Genomic DNA, 18,826 nt, shown 5'->3' on the forward strand with positions numbered 1-18,826 from the left:
CAAAATACCATGGACACAAGGCACTCTCTGTGGTAGCTTTTCAGTGAAGATTTGGTGTTAACAGTGCAAGGGGGTGAGGAGAAAGAGGACTTCATGCTGCAGCAAACATCTTAAAAGTGAATATTCGACACCCCTGTTCTTTAAAGATCTTTGGCCATAGCCTGGAATTTCTCACTGGCTGCCTCTTGCCAACTTTCTGTCATCTTGATGGATTCTTCACATTCTGCTGCCCATTCTTATCTCACTCACTCCTGCCTTTTCACCCTCTTCCTCTTGGGTTATCCATGGAAACTCCAAATTCCTCATTAATTATTTGTTATCAGAACAGTGTTTTTCCCTTGGTCTTGCTTCTAGCCTGTCCCAGCTAGACCTACTATTAAAATAAACAAGGTTCTTCCTCTGCTACATGAGTTAGCGTGACCCATTTCCTCAGCATGAACTTCTAAGAAAGTTGTCTTCTCTGAATGCTAAAATTAATTGCATATGGCTCTTAACTATCCTGATTAGCAGATATTGTAACAAGAAACATTTCCCTCCATTTCCCTGACATCCCCTCCCTTAATATTCAAGAATGGAATGGGGGATGCTTAACTCAGTTCTTAGGAGCCAGTCTTTAGTCCAAACACATAGTGGAGAGAGAAGGGTAGACTGCCTAATTTTCAAGATGGGTCCCACTTTTTGTTCTTTGTCCCACTGCCCTCATCTTATCAGTTTTGAAAACATTCCCATATGATCTGAGGCCATCATTATCCTCTGCAGCAATGATTCCACTTCTGGTCTCTTAGAAGCTTTTCATGGAGTGTGGGGCACTGGGAAGATGTGGAGACAAGGATTCTCCTTATGTTATGCTCCAGGTTTAGGTTGCCCTGAGCTATCACTGACTCAGGCTTTTTGCCTCTGTTTAGCATAGATCCCTGCACAGGCTGTAATGATGTTCTAAGGCTGGGCGACCCCACTACCTTCGTGTAAAGCTAGTAAAGCACTACAGCAAGTGGATGAGAACATGCTTCTGAGGCCAGACTATTTCAAGTCAAACCCTGGCATACGTGACCTTCAGCAAGTTACTTGCTCTTTTTACATCTCTGTTGCCTCACTGACAAAATGGGAATAAAAATAAGAATGCATATCTCAAAGGGCTGTTATGAGCATTAAATGAATTAATACACAGAAAATGTTCAGAGAGTACTGGCTCACAGTAAGTGATATATAAATGTTTACATTTATTATGCTTACAAAGAAGACTCTGTGCTGATACTGACTTGGGCCTCCAAGTTTTCAGGATCCATTCCTGCATCACATTTTAGCAGAGGTTTCAAAGCATTCACAGTACACCACTTTGGCTGAGTCACAGTGGCTTTAACCGTGGGGACTACTTGACTACCAGTGGATACTGACACCAAGGTTAGATCACCACAGGAAAGAAACTGGATTTTATCTTATCTTGTTGATTATGGAGGGCCACTTGTGCCTTATTAAACAGAGGAGCGATGTGATGACATTTGTTTTTATACAGATAACTTTTTTTTTTTTAACTGTGTAGGAGATACTCACCATGGGAAAGAAACTGGAAGTAGATTGATCAAAGAGGAGGTACCAATAGATTATGCTAAGGTGTTGAGGACACAAATTAAGATTGCAGTGGCAATGAGATTGTGGCAATGGGGCTGATGAAGGAAGTTTGGTATTTAGGAAGTAGATTCAGTAGGACTTACTGACCAAGGAAAAGAAGGATGAGGGAGAGGAATGATGTCTGATAATGCCAAGATTTTGAACTGAATGAGTGAATAAATAGGGGTTTTACCAACTCATTGTGTTCTCCCAAAGGCAAGCCTTTTCCTCCAGGGGAAAGGAAAAGGAAGAGACTATAATGAGTTGACTGTTGGCCAAACACTTACAGAGTTACAGAGAGAAGTGAAAGCTGGCCTTAGATATTTGGGAGTTGGTACACACTAACATTCAGTGGACTAACAGAGGAAGAATACTCTATTAAGAAAAGATGAAGCACTTGGAGGACACCCAGAGAACTAAGAGGGAGGTGTTTTAGGAAAGCCCACTGAAGAATAAGTTTTGAAGAAGAAGGAGCATTCTGAGAAATCAGTAAGAAACTGCTCTGAGGAGACTTGTGACCTAATTGTGAGCAGCTGCAGCGAAGTGAAGGGATCAGAAGTCATTGGCTTTGGTTGAGGGGTTAATAGGAAGTGAGACCGTGGAGTCAGTGAGTGTAGATTGCCCTTTTTACAAAGCGTGGTTGGAAGGGAGAGAGAACAATTAGAGGGTAGCTAGAGGCAGGAAGAAGGGAGATTTTAATTTTCTAGAGTTTAAAAGAATTGAGCTTGTCTCTAGGATGAAAGGGGGACAAGACTATGGGTAGAGAGGGTGATGTTAAAAGTAAGAAGGGGAAAGATAATTAAAAGAGTACAGTTCTAGAGAAGAAAGGAGGGGCTGGGATTCAGAGCATAGGTAGAAGGAATAGACTAAAACAAGAGGAGCCAGTACCTACAGAAGCAACCCTCAAGCAATGAGGGGCTGGAGTTACTAGATATATACCCCAGGTTTCTTGCCACATGACGGCAAATTCTGATGTGGGTCTCTCAGAGGGTCCAGCAGGTTTTTTTTTTAAATAAATGTATTTATTTTACTTATCTGTTTTTGGCTGCATTGGGTCTTTGTTGCTGTGCGCAGGCTTTCTCTAGTTGCGGAGAACGGGGGGCTACTCTCCGTTGTGGTGCGCGGGCTTCTCATTGCGGTGGCCTCTCTTGTTGCGGAGCATGGGCTCTAGGCGCGTGGGCTTCATTAGTTGTGGCACGTGGGCTCAGCAATTGTGGCTCGTGGGCTCTGGGGCGCAGGCTCAGTAGTTGTGGCACACGGGCTTAGTTGCTCCGTGGCATGTGGGATCTTCCCAGACCAGGACTCGAACCCATGTCCCTGCATTGGCAGGTGGATTCTTAACCACTGCACCACCAGGGAAGTCCTGGTCCAGGAGGTTTGTGCCCCATTTGCCTAGGGCTGTAACCCACTCACTAGGCACCCTTTATTGGCTTTCCTCCCTGTTCCATCTCACTACTCCCTCACTTATGATTCCTGGAATCACCCCCCAAGTAAACTACTTGCATCCAAATCTTTGTCTCAGGCTTTGCTTTGGGGGACCCCAATTTAAATAGATTTTGAGTTAGAACATTATCCCAGGCTTTCTAATTCCACGTCTTGGGTTTCTCCAGCCAAATCATACTTTGTCACTCTTATTAACCTTTTTGCACACTGGGTACATGGCATTGCCCAAATACAAGTTATGCTTTTTGCTTCTTTGTCTTTGTCCATGCCAGTAGTACTGTATCTTCTGATGAGTAGCCTAGGATAAGGATCTTCTAAAGAGAGATGTGTAAAAGCAGTAAAAGCTAACTGCCAACTTGTGTTATTGTCCTTCAGTTCCATTGTTTCTGAATCTGATCCTTCATTTTTTGAGATGATAGGTAGATAGATAGATATCATTCATCTGTGTCTAAAGTTACATCTACATTTTCATCTACAAATGTCATCATATATATGTATTATTTATATATATACATATATACATGTATATATATATATATATATATATATATATATATATATATATGTATATATATGCATTTAAAAAAGTAGATACAGGCCAGAGCAGGACAGGAATTTGAGAGATGAGTAGGGGCAAGAGGATAGTAATGTATCAGAGTTCCTGGTTGGTTTCTGACACAAATTTGGGCAAAAGTGAATTTATTGAAATTTACTGGAGAATGTGGGATTCACAGAATCAAAAGTCATCTGGGACCATCAGGCTTCAGGATGAACAGGAATTAAGGGAGCTCTGGAAAGCCAAGAAGCAGAAAGCAAGGGGCAGAGCACCTGTGTCATAGCCTGTACCATCTGGCCAGCATGCTGCTGCCTCTGCTCTTGTAGGTTGCATGACCTCCTTGTGTCTCTCCTTAAATGTGCAGATGCTGGAGAAAGCATCTCACTCCTTCAGCCCACTGCCCTTTGGCTCCTGCGGTGGAAGTGCAGAATTATTTTCCCCAAAAGTTACGGAGAAGCCCCAGACAGAAATAGAGATGCTATTAGAGAGGAGGAACAGACGCTGGGAGGCAAAAGAATAACACGTCAACTGCAGATCTCATCAGTCAACCAGACAGGGCTGTTGTCGAGGGCTGCCTGTTGACTATGGATGACACAGACCTGGTCATTGACAAGTGAATAACCATAAGGATCTTATGATCTAGAATGCATAATATTCTTTGGCTATAATATGTATAATATTTAAAGGACAAACTGAAAAAAATGGGAATAAATGTAAATAGGTGTTAGCAGTGGAATAAAAAGATGCTAAATGAAATTGTCTCAGAATAGGAAAATAATTATTGACATTTTCTCTGTTCTGAACTACAGGTCAGAGTTGGCTATCACAGATCCTTTGAGAAAAGATTTCTGCAGACTTAATGAACAGCATGGGCAAAGGCACAGAAACAGAAAGCACAACTTGTATTTGGGAAATGGCATATATCCAGTTTGGCTGGGGCGGAGAGAACATGAGATTGTTCAGATTTTTTTTGTGTGTGTGGCCTTTTATACTGTTGAAAGCTGAACAATCCTTTTAAAGACACTTAACCTGTTTTGCACACCTGCTTTTAATCCTCATGTAGTTTGCGTGATCAAATACTCAAAATCTGACTCTGAATGTCACCAATTGAAATTCATAGCTCATATTTTGGCCTCTTGTTTTCTTTTATCCTTTAGTAGTCATGGAGAGCGATTAAAAGGAATGTGACATGTTGTATACCAATGTTCATAATAGCATTATTCACAATAGCCAAGGGGTGGAAACAAGCCAAATATCCATCAACAGATGAATAAACAAAATGCGTTATATACATACAATGCAATATTATTCATTCTTAAAAAGGAAGGAAATTCTGACACATGCTACAGCATGGATGAATCTTGAAGGTATTGTGCTAAGTAAAATAAGCCAGACACAAAAGGACATATAGTGAATGATTGTTTTTATTTGAGGTACGTAGTGTAGTCAAATTCATAGAGACAGAGATTAGAGTGTGGTTGCCATTGTTTGGGGGAAGGAAATAACAGGAGTTATTGTTTAATGTGTATAGTGTTTCAGTTTGGGAAGATGAAAAATTCTGGAGATGGTTGGTGGTGATGGTTGCACCACAATGTGAATGTACTTAATGCCACTGAAATATACAGTTAAAATGGTTTAAATGGTCAACCTTATGCTATGTATATTTTATCACAATTTTTTTTAAAGGCATCTAACAGTCTTTCTGTGTCACCAAAAAGATACAACAATAGACACTCTCTTGGGTATCTAGACTCTGCTCTCCTCCACCAAGTGAATGAATAATGCCTGTGATTGTATCCACAGATGTAAGGAAATGGTGATGCACCACCTCCAGATCCGCCCTTCAAGGGAGAATTTGTTGCCCTGTTGCTTGGTGTGCCATCAGCCCCTTTAGGAGTTCCCTCAGTTATAGAGAGCCACCTCTGGCCAAGGTCTCTCCCCTCCCTGGGCAGCCCACAAGTAATGTCCCATCAAGCTGGGAGTAAGGTCCAGCCATTTTGGCCAAAGCAGGATACCTCTCATGGGCCATATTAGCTCAAAACTCTGCGTAGGTTCTCCCTTTGCCCAAACCTGCTCCCTTCCACAGGGGTGGATCACAGGCCACTCCCTCATAAACATCCCGAGAACAAAACTTTATCTCGGAGTTAGCTTCCTGGAGAATATAATCTGAATGGACAGACTTAGCTTCCTGGAGAATATAATCTGAATGGACAGACTTAGTTCCTTTAAAATCAGCAAGAGAAAAAAAAGTGTTACCTAAAGAGGAACAAGGATGCTAGCAGATTTCTTGCTGGAAATGATGCATGTGAGAAAACAGTGGAGTAACCAGAATGCTATATGCAGAAACTAAGGCAAAAATATTTTCAGGTATACAAAAACAGAAAAAATCAATCACCAGAATATCCACACTACAGAAAAAGTAGTTTGAGAAAATTCATTGAACTATATGCTAATGATTTGTGTATTTTTCCTGCGTGTACCTGTGTGTATTTTTTGCTTTGATCAATAGTTTATGCTTTAAAAACAAAAAAAAGCAAGAATAGTTTACATTTATCATATTATGACTGTGGGCAGCTTTCTTCTCTACAATCTGGCCCCTCCAATCCTGGCTGCCTTAGTAACTCCCTGATGCTTTCATACAGACAGTCTTTTTCATTTTACCTAACTTTTCAAGTTTTTCTTGGTAGCAATTTTGTTCTGCTACAAGCACTTACGTTATAGATTAAAGCAGAAGTTTCTGTTACTTTTCTTTATTGCGATGTAAAGTTCTCATTCTGCTACAAGAGTGAGTGAGTTTGGCAATGTTAGAAAATGATTTTAGGAGCAAGGTATCGTCTCCAGATTCACCTCTTCCCCATCTCACAAATAATTCTAGATTATTAAAAATCACTTTCTTCCTTCCCTGTCTAAATTAGCAATATATATGAAACCATTAATTATTTGTATGAGTATTATTGCTGCCTCACTCTCTATAGATCAAATTCAACAGTCCTAATCTTGTTTCAAGACAATAGGAAACTAGAATTTATTGCATGACTTCTGTGTATTAGGCCTGATAGTAAGTAATACTTCATGTAAGATGCCAATTTGATAAAAGTTACCCAGTTTGAATCTTTTATTATATGCTATCACAGATAAGGAATTTTATTGTTCCATGAACAATAAATATTTTTGAGCCTCTATTGTATGGTACGTATATGCTAGGTGCTATGGATATAGAAGCAAGAAAAAAGTCCCTGATCTCTCTTTAATGACGAGAGAAACTCCAGTACACAATATAGTGATGTGTGATATAAGAGAGTAAACACATAGGAAAACATCTAGCCTAGGTGGATGGGCTTAGGGGAAGGGCAGGTGGCCAGGGAAGGCTTATTTCATTCATAGAGGGTACAGAGGGATTATTGGAATATTGGAATAGACAAATAAAGGAAAAGAGGACTGGAATACACACACACACACACACACACACACACACATATATATATATACATACACACATATCAACCATATATATATGTTTATATATATATATATATATATATATATATATATATATATATGACAGCAATAACGAAAGAGCACATGTAATGTGGTTGAGTCATTGGTGAAAATAGTCGTCGCGGGAGATGAGATATTAGGCTTGCCAGGCATCTTTATTAACCAGAAGATATTCTAGTAAACTGGATGGATCCCCCTTTCTTCATTCTTTAAATTTCCTGATTGGCTAATAGGAAAATGGCACATACTGGGAGCCTTCTTTATTTACAGAAGTTCCCCCAGTAGTCATGTTTGGTAAGAATCTCTACCCCTGAATCTATCATCTGTGGACAAGAGAGCAGGCACATAGCCCCGATGTGTGGGTGCTATATGTCTAGGTGTACGCTGATATATAAGTGACTAGGCTAATTGGATTCTCTCTCCCAGGGATGTGGAATTTGTATGGAAAGACACAGGGGCTAAACTTCCACTGAAATTAAATTGTTTTAAGGGTGCACACTACAGAAGAGATCCAAGAACTCCTCTTGCTGAGCATTTTGGAGCAGTGCATGTTCTGCCTTCCTCAGGTTTTTTGTGGCAGTCTGTTATTGATTCTGTTACTTACCTTAGTATCCCTGTAATAAATTCAATTGTTTATTTTATTTATTTATTTTTGCTCAAGATGACTGTATAAATTTATTTCTTTAGCTTATAAGCAAAAACAAAAAGTGGATTACTCTGAGATTAGGTTTTAATATTTCATAATCTTTGATTGCTAGAGGTAGGGACAAAAAGTCTAATCTAAAAGTTCTAGAATTTTCCCTCAATATTTCTAAGGAGGAAATGGGAAAACACTTCAATCTTAGAGAATCACTTTGGTGTGTACTCTTGGTCATGCACATGTGTGGACATCTATCCTTTGTTTTTGAGGTAGTCCTAGTTATTGGTAAAGTCATCCACGTGCAAATGTAAAATTTTTAAATGTAAATTTTAAAAGTTTAATACTCCAGCTTCTGGTCTCAAATGCACATGCAGAAAAATAAATTCATTGTAATGAAACTTATGCGGGCTAACCAAACAATGAATCAGAATGTGTGTGTAATTGTGCACAATAAAACTTTTTTTCTCAGCATTATGTAGTTATTTTCAAGTGAAAGTAAGAAACTATATCTCAGAATTTCCTGGGGGTCCAGTGGTTAGGACTTGCTTCGACTGCAGGTGGCACGGGTTCGATCCCCGGTCTGGGAACTAAGATCCCGCAAGCTGTGCGACCAAAAAAATTAAATGAACTATCTTAGAGCATTATATTTAGGATGTCTTATTTTTTTCTAAGAAATAAAAAATATTAAAAGCTGAATGAAAAATAAGGACAGATTTTATTTTTTAAATTTTATTGATTGATTGATTTTTGGCTGCACTGGGTCTTTGTTGCTGTGTGCAGGCTTTCTCTAGTTGCAGCCAGCAGGGGCTACACTTCGTTGCGGTGTGTGGGGTTCTTATTGCTGTGGCTTCTCTTGTTGCGGAGCACAGGTTCTAGGCGTGTGGACTTCAGTAGTTGCAGCACGTGGGCTCAGTAGTTGTGGCTCACGGGCTCTAGAGCGCAGGCTCAGTAGTTGTGGCACACGGGCTTAGTTGCTCCGCGGCATGTGGGATCTTCCCGGCCAGGGATCGAACCCATGTCCCCTGCATTGGCAGACAGATTATTAACCACTGCGCCACCAGGGAAGTCCCAAGGACAAATTTTAAATTCAAATGTACAAATACACTTCTGTCAATAACATGTTTTTAAATTTTCTGCTAGTGTCCAGAAATTCTGTCAGGATAGCTAACAACTCTGGGAATTCTACTTTTAGTTGTGGTCATAAAAGTATGAATCATCATGTGTTTTCCAATTAGTTGGATGATGTTTTAAGAGGAGATAATATTTTAAGAATCTAAAAACTGGAGGAAAAAAGCACACGTAGAAATTGGATTTAGGTACCTGAATGAAAAAGATGTATAGCAAATTTATCAAAGAAAGCAGAGAAGTCATACTGGGGAGTAGAGTGAAAGCAGACGCTTGTGTTACCGCCCATCTTCCTTGGGTCTAAAGGCATATTTTAAAATGTGGTTTTACTTAACATGAGCTCTTGTTTTCTTTTTTCTCCACATATTTTTACACAATATAGCTGAATTTCTTCTTCATGTATTTAGTGTAAAAAATCTGTTTTCTATTAGAATTTAATATTTATTTGGTTGCAATTGTTTTTTTTTTAATGACGTGATCTTATGGGGAGATTCTTCTTTAATAAGAAAGATGTTATTCTTCAGAAGCATAAAATATATGCAATTCTGAAGTCCTTGCATACATGTCGAAAGAAAAACAAACATTCCTTGCCCAGAGCTCTTTTTATTCTTTACAGGGAAAATAAATTGAATAAGAAAACATCTTTTGCACTTTGCCCTGTTAGGCAACTAATTTAGAGTTGGTTAGATACCAGAGGGAAAAAATTTCAGATAGGCAAGAAACCTCTGAAAAGAAGAGTAGTAAATAAGCATTTCATTTTATCTTAACTGGTAAGCAGGGGAGGATACAGGTTTTGTGGGACCTGAAGCTATACATTTTGGGAGATCTGTCCAATGTCTATTAAGATTACTCTTTACGTGCTTCATGTAGCCGGCCAAGAGGGCCAGTGAGTCCTCCAGGAAACAACAGTGCATTTGAAAAATTCCTTCTCTGGCATTCAGTTTTCCTGTTTGGGATCCTGTATATAACAGAGTTCAATCAGAGAAGCAGAGCCTCTAGGATATATAAGGAATGACCTTAGGCTACTGTGGGTCTCTCAAAGGCCCTTTTCTTAACATAAGATGCCGGAGGAGTTCGAAGGATGGAGGGTAGGTGAGTGAAAAGGGTAGATGGCTGTACGGGAAGCAGGAGCTGGAGCCCATGAGGACGGACTGCAAGCTGTGTCAGTTCTTGTTGCCTCTGACCTGGGTGTTGCGGCTGTCCTGTGGAAGCTGAACCCTTTGTCATGTGCTGAAGGAAGATCCAGGGAGGCGGGGCAGCTGCAGGCCTGGCAGAGATCTTATGCCAGTGAGATGAGCCAACAGATAGGCAACAGCATGTGAGAGCTACAAAGCCTGCCGCTTCATTTCTGCCCTTCAAATCTCCCACAAGAATCCCAACTCTGGCAAGGGAAAGGGATTTCTGGGAAATGAACCCTTTTTCTTGGTTCCTTTTCCTTGTCTTCTGATGTATCGATCTTCATTCGCCCTTATTTTTCTAGATCATATTGTCAGACTCTTTCTCAGAAAGGCTATGTTAAGGCAGTTTTTTGTTTGTTTGCTGTTTTCGTTTTTGTTTTTTTAGTTCTTGCACGTCTGAAATGGCTTTATTCACACTTCACACTTGATTGCTAGCTTGGCAGTGTAGAGTCCTGATTTGGAAAATATAAATTCCCTCAGAATTTTTAAGGCATTCTTTCTGTGGAGAAGCATGATGCCATTCTGAGTCTCAGTACTTTTTATGTGATTTCACTTCTGAAAGCTTTTTGCAACTTTTCACTAACACTGTTATTCACATTTTTATCATGATTTGCCCAAGGGGTGGGTGTTTTTTGTCTTGTTTTTAAAAGTCGTTGTGCTGGACACTAAATAAACTCAACTTCAACTCCTTCAGTTCTGGGAATTATTTTTCTATTGTTTCTTTGATAATTCACTCTCCATTTGTTCTATCTCCTCTTTGAAGGTTCTGTTAGGTACATGCTTGACTTCCTAAACTTATACCTCTAATTTTCTTATCTTTTCTGTCCTATTTTACTACCCTTGTATTTTTATTCTACTTTCTGGGAGGTTTCCTTGAATATATATTCTAATCCACTCAGTGAAGTTTGTTTAATTTTGACTATTTCATTTAATTTCTTTGAGCTTTTTCTGCTTTGTGCTAATTGTTCCTTTTTAAATAAAAATAACAGCATTCCAGTATTGTTTCTTACTTTTCTGATAATACTAAATATAGTTTGGAAGGAGTTTTCTTCTGCAGACATCTCCCACCTTAAAAAATAAAACAAAACCTTTTCTTTACTTCCCATTACAGCAGTTGTACTTCTTTTTAGCTATGTCCAATTTATCCCCTCCCATTCTCTCTTAAACTCACTCTGACCAGGCTTTCACCCCACCATTCCACTGAAACTGACCTTGTCACAGTCTCCAAGGACCTTCATGTTTCTTCATCCAAGGATCAGTTCTCAGTCCTCCTGCTACTTTATCTGCTAGACACATGAATGACCCCCTTCTCCTTGAAGCATCTTCTCACCTGGTTCCTAGGACGTCGCTCATTCCTGGTTTTCCTCCTACCCCACTGACAACTCCTTTCTGCTATTCTTTGCTCTTTGTGCCTCATCTCCCCAGCTTCTTAACATTGGATTACCCCAGGGCTCGGTATTTTTACCTCTTCCCTTCTGAATCTGTACTACATCCTTGCTGTCCTCATTCATCTTATAACTTTCAATACCATTCTTTGTGGTACTGACTTTAAAATATATATTTTCCCCTAACTGTAGACTCTGTAATCCAAGTGCCTTCTTGACATTTTCCTTGCATGTTCAACAGTCATCTCAAACTTACCGTTTCCAAAATAGAGTTCTTGATCTCTCCTCCTTGCTCCAAATTGTCATTCTTTCATTCTTCCCCACCTCAGCTTATTGACATGTCCATCTTTCAGGTAGCTAAGACCAGAAACTTTGAAGTCATCTTTGACTACTTTTTTTCTCTCACAACTCACATTCAAACTGTCAGGAAATCATTCGTCTACTTTCAAATTATATCCATTCCTCTTCACCTCCACTATTAGCATCCTGTTCTGACCTGCCATCATTTCTTGCCTGGAGTATTCCTCTAGTCTCTTACTGGTCTCTCTACCTCCACTCTTGTGTCCCCCAAATATGTCTTTTCTTTTAAATGTAGGTCACATCATATTATTTCTTGGTTCAAAAATACCTCAGTGGCTTGCCCATCACTCAAAGTAAAAGTCAAATTCCTTTCAACAGACTAGTAGTCTGTCTATAATCTAATCTCTGTTATCTCTCTGAACACATTGACTGCTTGCTTCCTAGCTATTCCTCAGACATTCGGACACACTTCGGCCTCATAGCCTTTGCACTACCTAGTCTCTCTGCCTGGACTGCTTCCTTCCTCCCTCTGTCCCCAGATATCCCCATGATTTACTTTCTTATCTCCTTCAAGTCTTTGATCAAATGTCATCTCAGTAAAGCCTTCCCTGGCCCACTCTATCTAAATTTGCCTCTCTTTACCCTAGCCACTCACTAAGCCTCTCCACTGACTTATTTTTCTTCACAGTATATGGCAGACATCACTTTCTAACAAATCTATTTATTTATTTCGTTTAATGTTTACTTCCCCCTTTCTGCTAGAATGTAAGCTCTATGAGGGCAGAGACTTTTGTCTGTTTTGTTCATTACAATTTCCCCAGCATCTAGAACACTGCCTGGCCCCCAGTATTCTGTATTCCCTGGGTTCCATTTTTATTTTTTTCTTCCCTTGTTTTTATCTCTGTTTTTCATATTGGAGACATTCTTCAAATGTCTGGTGATCCTTGGTTATCTCTATGTGAGGCACCAACAAAGCTAATGGAAAGCTAGCTTAATGTTCATGGGTAGAGTTTGTGGACTGGAGAGATTCAATATATGGTTAAGTGGTGAGCTGGCATGTCTGTGGAGGGAGCATTATATTTTAGTATCCTTAATTTTTTTTCCTGTGGGGCCATTCCATTTCTCCCGAGAAGAACCCTGTCTCCTGCCAGGAAACACAAGCCTGCCTGAGCAATCTTGTTTGAAAGAGGTGCCTGGTTGTACTTTTTCTATACATGCTTTATTTTAACTTCTCTGTTATGGCTCCTACCTTTCAACATTCCTACTATCCCCAAATGAAAATAAGTTCCAGACCAAATTCTTTTAGGAATAAAAAATGGGCAAGTGGTAGGTAGTGTATGAATAAAGAGGGTAGGAGTTACATGGGCTGGGGAAGAGGCTATAGGGTCCAACTACACTTTTTATATTATTTTACCAATCTCCTTATTTTCAGCCTTGACAGTCACTCTTGAATTTTGTGGTTCCTCTAAAATCTCTTCCAATAAGTTGTTGTACTCTCTTATCTCTTCACATATCATTCCTGTTTGCTTTGACATTGTAGGTTTATGCCTTTTTATTTCTTTGCTGTCATTTTAAAGGGATTTGAGGAGGAAGCACATATTAAAATATGTGGTCAATCCACCATATTTAACAAGAAGATTTTGGTGACAATTTTTTTGTTTAGCTAGGAGCAGAACCATTATTTATCTTTGGAGAAAACTTTTCTTTTTCTCCGTGGGTGATACTTTAATGAGCTTTTATTATGCAAAATATAACACAGATTATATTCTGAAATGGAAAGTTTGTGGGAAAAAAAGCAAAATTTTTCTGCATGATCTATAAATTGTTGTCTTAATTGTACGTAAAGAATCAGTAGTGGTTAGTACTTTATTGGCTGGGGATATAGACATTTTTTCCCTTCTTCTAAAGCAAGAGAGGAGTTAAGGGTAGGATATGACCAAGGACATTCTCTGCGTGGGAGGTTATGTAATTCCTTCAACCTGTCAGTAGTCTGGGTCCATTAATAAGGGGAGAGATGGCCCATGGGAGACCTCTGTGGAGAAGAGAATAGTCATAGCTAATATTCCTGTTTACATTTTCCTTCTCTGCATTGTAATTTCTTTCCATTACCCCCAATGTTTCAGAAGTTTTGCAAACATCACAGCCTATCAAATGCTTTTGTTGGGGTTTCAGGGAAGGGGCTTGTGTCCAAGTCTAGATTAGGTTAAGGAAGAAGAAAGTGGCCTTTTCCTACAACCACCACTTAACATTTTGAAATCTGCCTGGTAGTAACAGCAGCATTTCAAGACCACCATGGTCCCAGAACTCTAGGAGTTGGCCAGGAACAGAGCAAAGCAACTAGATTTTTTAGGTAATAATATAGGTTTTCCAACTGGATAATTACAGCAGCTTTGTGATTATCTGTTTTGAGCCCCAGGGGAGCTATGAAGGGGATCCCTAATTCCACAGGACTCTCTACCCAAGTCTCAGTTCCAACCTAGTTTACTCATCCGTTACACATACTTACCAGCATTGCCTAGTTATCCATGAACTTTCCTAACTTTGATATAAAACTTAATCCTCTTTCATAATACGTTCTAGGAAGGTTTCTTGTAGATAATAATAAATAAGCAAAAAGGAAGAATTTAAAAGTGGGAGTGGATCGTAGGGACCATTAGATCCAATAGCTTTTTTCACAGATGAGAAGACAGGTTCAGAGAGGAGCAATGACTTGCTCAGGAGCATAGGATGAGCCGTGACAGAGCTTGGAAATTAATGCAGTTCTCTCAGTCTTCAGTAAAACGCTTTTATTCCCTTGACCATACCATTCATATTGACATGACATGGATTAATTAATTCAGGACCCGTTTATTGAGCATCTATTAATTTAAACTTTTACTGGTTACATAGACAATAGGAATGGGTAGGGTGACTCACCAGTGAAATTGGTTTAGTCTTACTAATTTTAAAATGCTTTTCCATAGTAATTTCTCAGACTTGTGCTACATGAGAATGTTTTATATCCTTTCAGGACTCCATATGAGATGATATCTAAACCAACATTTTAGGAAGTTTATATATTTAGGAGTTTCATAACCTCCACCTGAGGAAGCTCTGTTAGTTGCCTGAAATGAAGACTAGTCTTGTTAACCTCTTTCCTTGATATTTAAAATATGTTCCATCCTAAATATTTTGATAAAAGTCACATTTTTAAGTTTAAAATGTGATCACTGTATTCAGAGCACAGGATTTTATAAGTCCCATAAAAGGTGTCTCCCCCTTCACTGGGAGTCAAGGTTGGAAAATATAACCATCAGAAATGTTTGCTGGTAGAATACACTAAAGGATATACGATCAGTTGTCTAGTTCATGATGGGGCTGAGAACAGACATGTTCACTGCTGCAGGCAGGAGCGGACTGGAGTTGGGGAGACCTGGAATTCAACCTTCCTCCTGGGACTGGGTCAGGTATCAGGTAAGGGGCAGACACAATACAGAGTCCAGAGGGTTTGGATGACAACTGTGTTATAACTGATGTATTAGTTGAGAAGCTTCTCTGAATATGGTCTTCCAAAAGGAGAAGGAAAAAATTTGTCGATGCTCATCTAATCTTGTCTGGGAGCCAGAGTGACCTGATCTTGGTGCAACTGTACCTGTTATCCAATGGAAATATTCTCGGGTCAGAGAAGAAAAGTTTATCTAATTACTTTACTTTGAAAAAAAAAAAAAAAGCCTCTAAGTCCAATGCTCTTTATTCATGTTCTTTGTTCATCAAAATTCCTTTTGCTTGATTTGCTCTGGGGCAATTTTGTCCACCATGAGGAAGTCCTCTATGCAAATTCCTAAACGGGTTATCTTACCAAGCAATTCTCTTTTCCTAAATTAATAAGTTCACTTTTCTGTTTTATATATCCCTGAGAAACTGTTAAGTATGAGTCCATTCTCCAGAAAATAATCACTTAGGGTAAATGTGTAAAATCCAACTTCTAGACAAGCTAAGTTAAGATGTAAGCCTAATGAGCTCACTGTGCTGCTCAGTGAAGCCCCTTTGAGAAGCTGAGCCCTGTATGCTAAGTGTAATAAATCAGACAGAGAAAGACAAATACTGTCTGATATCACTTATACGTAGAATCTAAAAAATACAACAAACTAGTGATATAACAAAAAAGAAGCAGACTCACAGATGTAGAGAACAAACTAGTGGTTACCCGTGAGGAGAGGGAAGAGGGTGGGGCAATATTGGGTAGGGGAGTAAGAGGTACAAACTATTAGGTATAAAATAAGCTATAAGGATATACTGTACAACATGGGGACTATGGCACATATTTTATAATTGTAACTGGTGTATAACCTTTAAAAATTGTGAATCACTATATTGTACACCTATAATATATAATACTGTACAGCAACTATACTTCAATTTTTAAAAAAGAAAGAAAGAAAGAAAGAAAAAAAGCAGGCATGCCTTACAGTATGCATCCCAACCATTCTGTTTCTGGTCCATCTCCTCAAACACTGGATCCCACCTGCTCGTCTTGTCTCGTTTTCTCATGCTTCTGTCAGCCAGTGAGCTGAGGTCTCATTCTCATTTCATAGCTTTGGTACAATTGTACAAGGTCACAAATCTGACCTTTCCTGATGCTCTGACAGTGCATCCATGGACTGCAGTACTAACATTCCTCCCAAGAAGTTCAGGTTCTGGCACACCTTCACAGAACATTGACCCTAGATTCTGTCCTTATGGTCTGATTAGCTTTTCCCAGGTTTCTCCTGAGGCCATGGTGCTGCTCGAATCCTTGACAGATAGCATTGATCATCTTTAACGGTAAAGAGCACAGATTCTGAGCCAGACTGCCTTTGAATCCTAGCTCCACCTCTTGCTAATTGTAACTTGACCTTGGGCAAGTTACTTAAACCTCTGTGCCTTGGTTTCCTCATTTGTGAAATGGGGATAGTAACAGTACCCACTGATGGGGCTGTTGGCGCCGAATGAGTTAGTATATTTACCACGTCTGGTACATAAGGGTGCCACGTGTGATAGCTGCTGTTACTGGGACATAGAGTTATAGGTCCCTCCTCTGAGGACGTGAGCTCAGGGTTTACTAAATGCTTGAATGGGAAGGAGGCAAAAAGGATACAAGGAGGAAAAAAATAGGTCTGTATTTCAAAATACTGCATTTTACCAGAGGTAATTATCAAATCAGCCAAATAATCCCATACCTTTGCTTTTGAAATTTAACAGCAGCAGCTTGAATTCGTTATTGTAAATGTGTAATTTCCACTTATCCCATGTGTGTAAATCACTCCAACCTAGTTGACTTTTTCTTTCCAGTAAATCATCAGGATTATGTTTTCCTTAATAAACTTGAAAATTTCTGAGTGAATGATGAGAAAATGCTTAATGGGAAGTCCAAACACCAGCAATACTTTAGTCCAGAAAACAACAAAGAACAGAGAGAAAAACAACTTTTTACTGGAATCTGAGTTAATAAATAGGGATCACAGAACAAACAGCAAACAACAGCGTGAGTTACATCAGAATGAAAAAAGAAACGATGAACCTGGGTTTCCAGTCTGAAACTATTGTGCAATATGATTAATGGAGCTAACGTCTTACACATTAGAAAATCCTCTACAGTTTAAAACAAAAGGAACAGCTCGATCAGAGGATAATTGATGCTTACAGATAAATTTCACAATTTTGCACCTCAGAGAATATTTTTGCTTTTCTTAAAGATCAAAGAAACTGACTGTTTCATCTTGACAATTATTAACTTGCCACATTTTTATAACTAAGAAAAATTTGACTTCTCTCCATATTGTAGTTGAAATGAAATTTTAATCCGTATCTTTATAGGTAAAATTTTATTATCGTTAGTACCAGAAAGTAAAGCTTCAACCAAACTTTGGTTTTACTTAATCTTCAAGTGAACATTACTGAAGTTAATCAAAATACAAAAATTCTCTGGATGAGCACAATAGTAAGAGGTTAAAAAATCAGAGATATGTTTTTATAAAGATATATTATTGGATTTTTAGTAAAAATTCATTCAAATAGGAGAAAAAAAGAAAAATATTAGAGTACTGGGATTTGTCCTTGAATTCCCTCTTTTAGTTTTCCTTCCAGTTAAACTGATTTCCTCATCTATTTGTTTCTGGACTAAAGCCAGAATCAACACTGTCCCTATTTCTAATCAAATAACAGGGAAGCAATTACAAAGTCTGAATACAGTTAGAGGAGCCTGGGAGACAGAGTGGCTGGACCTCGCCTAAGGTGTGTCTCTGACTCCTTTGTGACTTTAGGCAAGGTATTTAACCTCTCTGCACTTTTGACATAATTGTGGTAATGCTAGTTGATTTCCTAGGTATGATATTAAGCATAACTCGAGAAACAACTGTTGGCTCTTGAGAAAGGTTAGGTTGATTAGAGAGACGGCCGCTTCTGCCACTTGGAAAAGAGATTTAGAATTACATCTCCTTTCCATTCCTGGTACATTTTGAATGAATTGGATGAGAATTTGATGTAAATAAAAAGATTTGCAGTTTTAATATACAAAATGGAAAATAAAATGGATGATGTTATAATTTCCTCTTCAGAAGTAAAAACTTCAGAAATGTTCTTCTTTATTTCTTTCTTTTGGGAATCAAACTTACTTGGCTTTTTAAAGCTTTCATTGAGTGTAAATTCTTGAGATAAGTAACAAAGATACTGTTGTATTCCATTACCAGAAAAAGGGAAAAAATTAGAAGAAAATAACCCAAAAGGAGTCTCTAAGTCTGTGTTTATGGGTAATTTTAACTGTCTTCCATTAATATGAGACACATTAATATGTCTTACACATTACCATTTGTGAATGCTAACTTATTAAATATGCTTCCTTCAGTAACTTTTTCTTCCTTTTAATTTCTTTTATCTGTATCCTTTCATAATAGCTCACTTAAAACATACCATTTTTGAATTACCATTACATGCTAGTAATGTACTTGTGTTTGGTAATTGTGTTTTTAAAAGTTACATGTCAGCTGTAGAACTTTTTAGTCCCAAACTTAAAATTTTTGTGTTTATATTTAATTTACTATAATCAATTAAACTCAAAGATTTTATTGGGAAATAA

At 38.6% G+C, this 18,826-nt stretch overlaps 1 protein-coding gene across 5 annotated transcripts in view; it reads left to right on the forward strand.

Moving 5' to 3' along the window:
* The window catches only part of FGL1 (fibrinogen like 1), a 57,106-nt gene that overhangs the window by 6,332 nt on the left and 31,948 nt on the right, over nt 1-18,826 (forward strand). Inside the window, exon 1 of one of the 5 annotated variants that reach the window (XM_059909283.1) lies at nt 17,936-17,985. The exons of 3 other annotated variants lie outside the window; for them this stretch is intronic. The gene's annotated coding sequence lies outside the window, so the exon portion shown is untranslated. Of the gene's footprint in view, nt 1-17,935; nt 18,020-18,826 lie in introns of those variants that run through there. One more of the 5 variants, XM_059909285.1, reaches the window with a different exon arrangement.

Source organism: Balaenoptera ricei, chromosome 21, assembly GCF_028023285.1.
Source record: "Balaenoptera ricei isolate mBalRic1 chromosome 21, mBalRic1.hap2, whole genome shotgun sequence".
NCBI classification, from domain to species: Eukaryota; Metazoa; Chordata; class Mammalia; order Artiodactyla; family Balaenopteridae; genus Balaenoptera; species Balaenoptera ricei.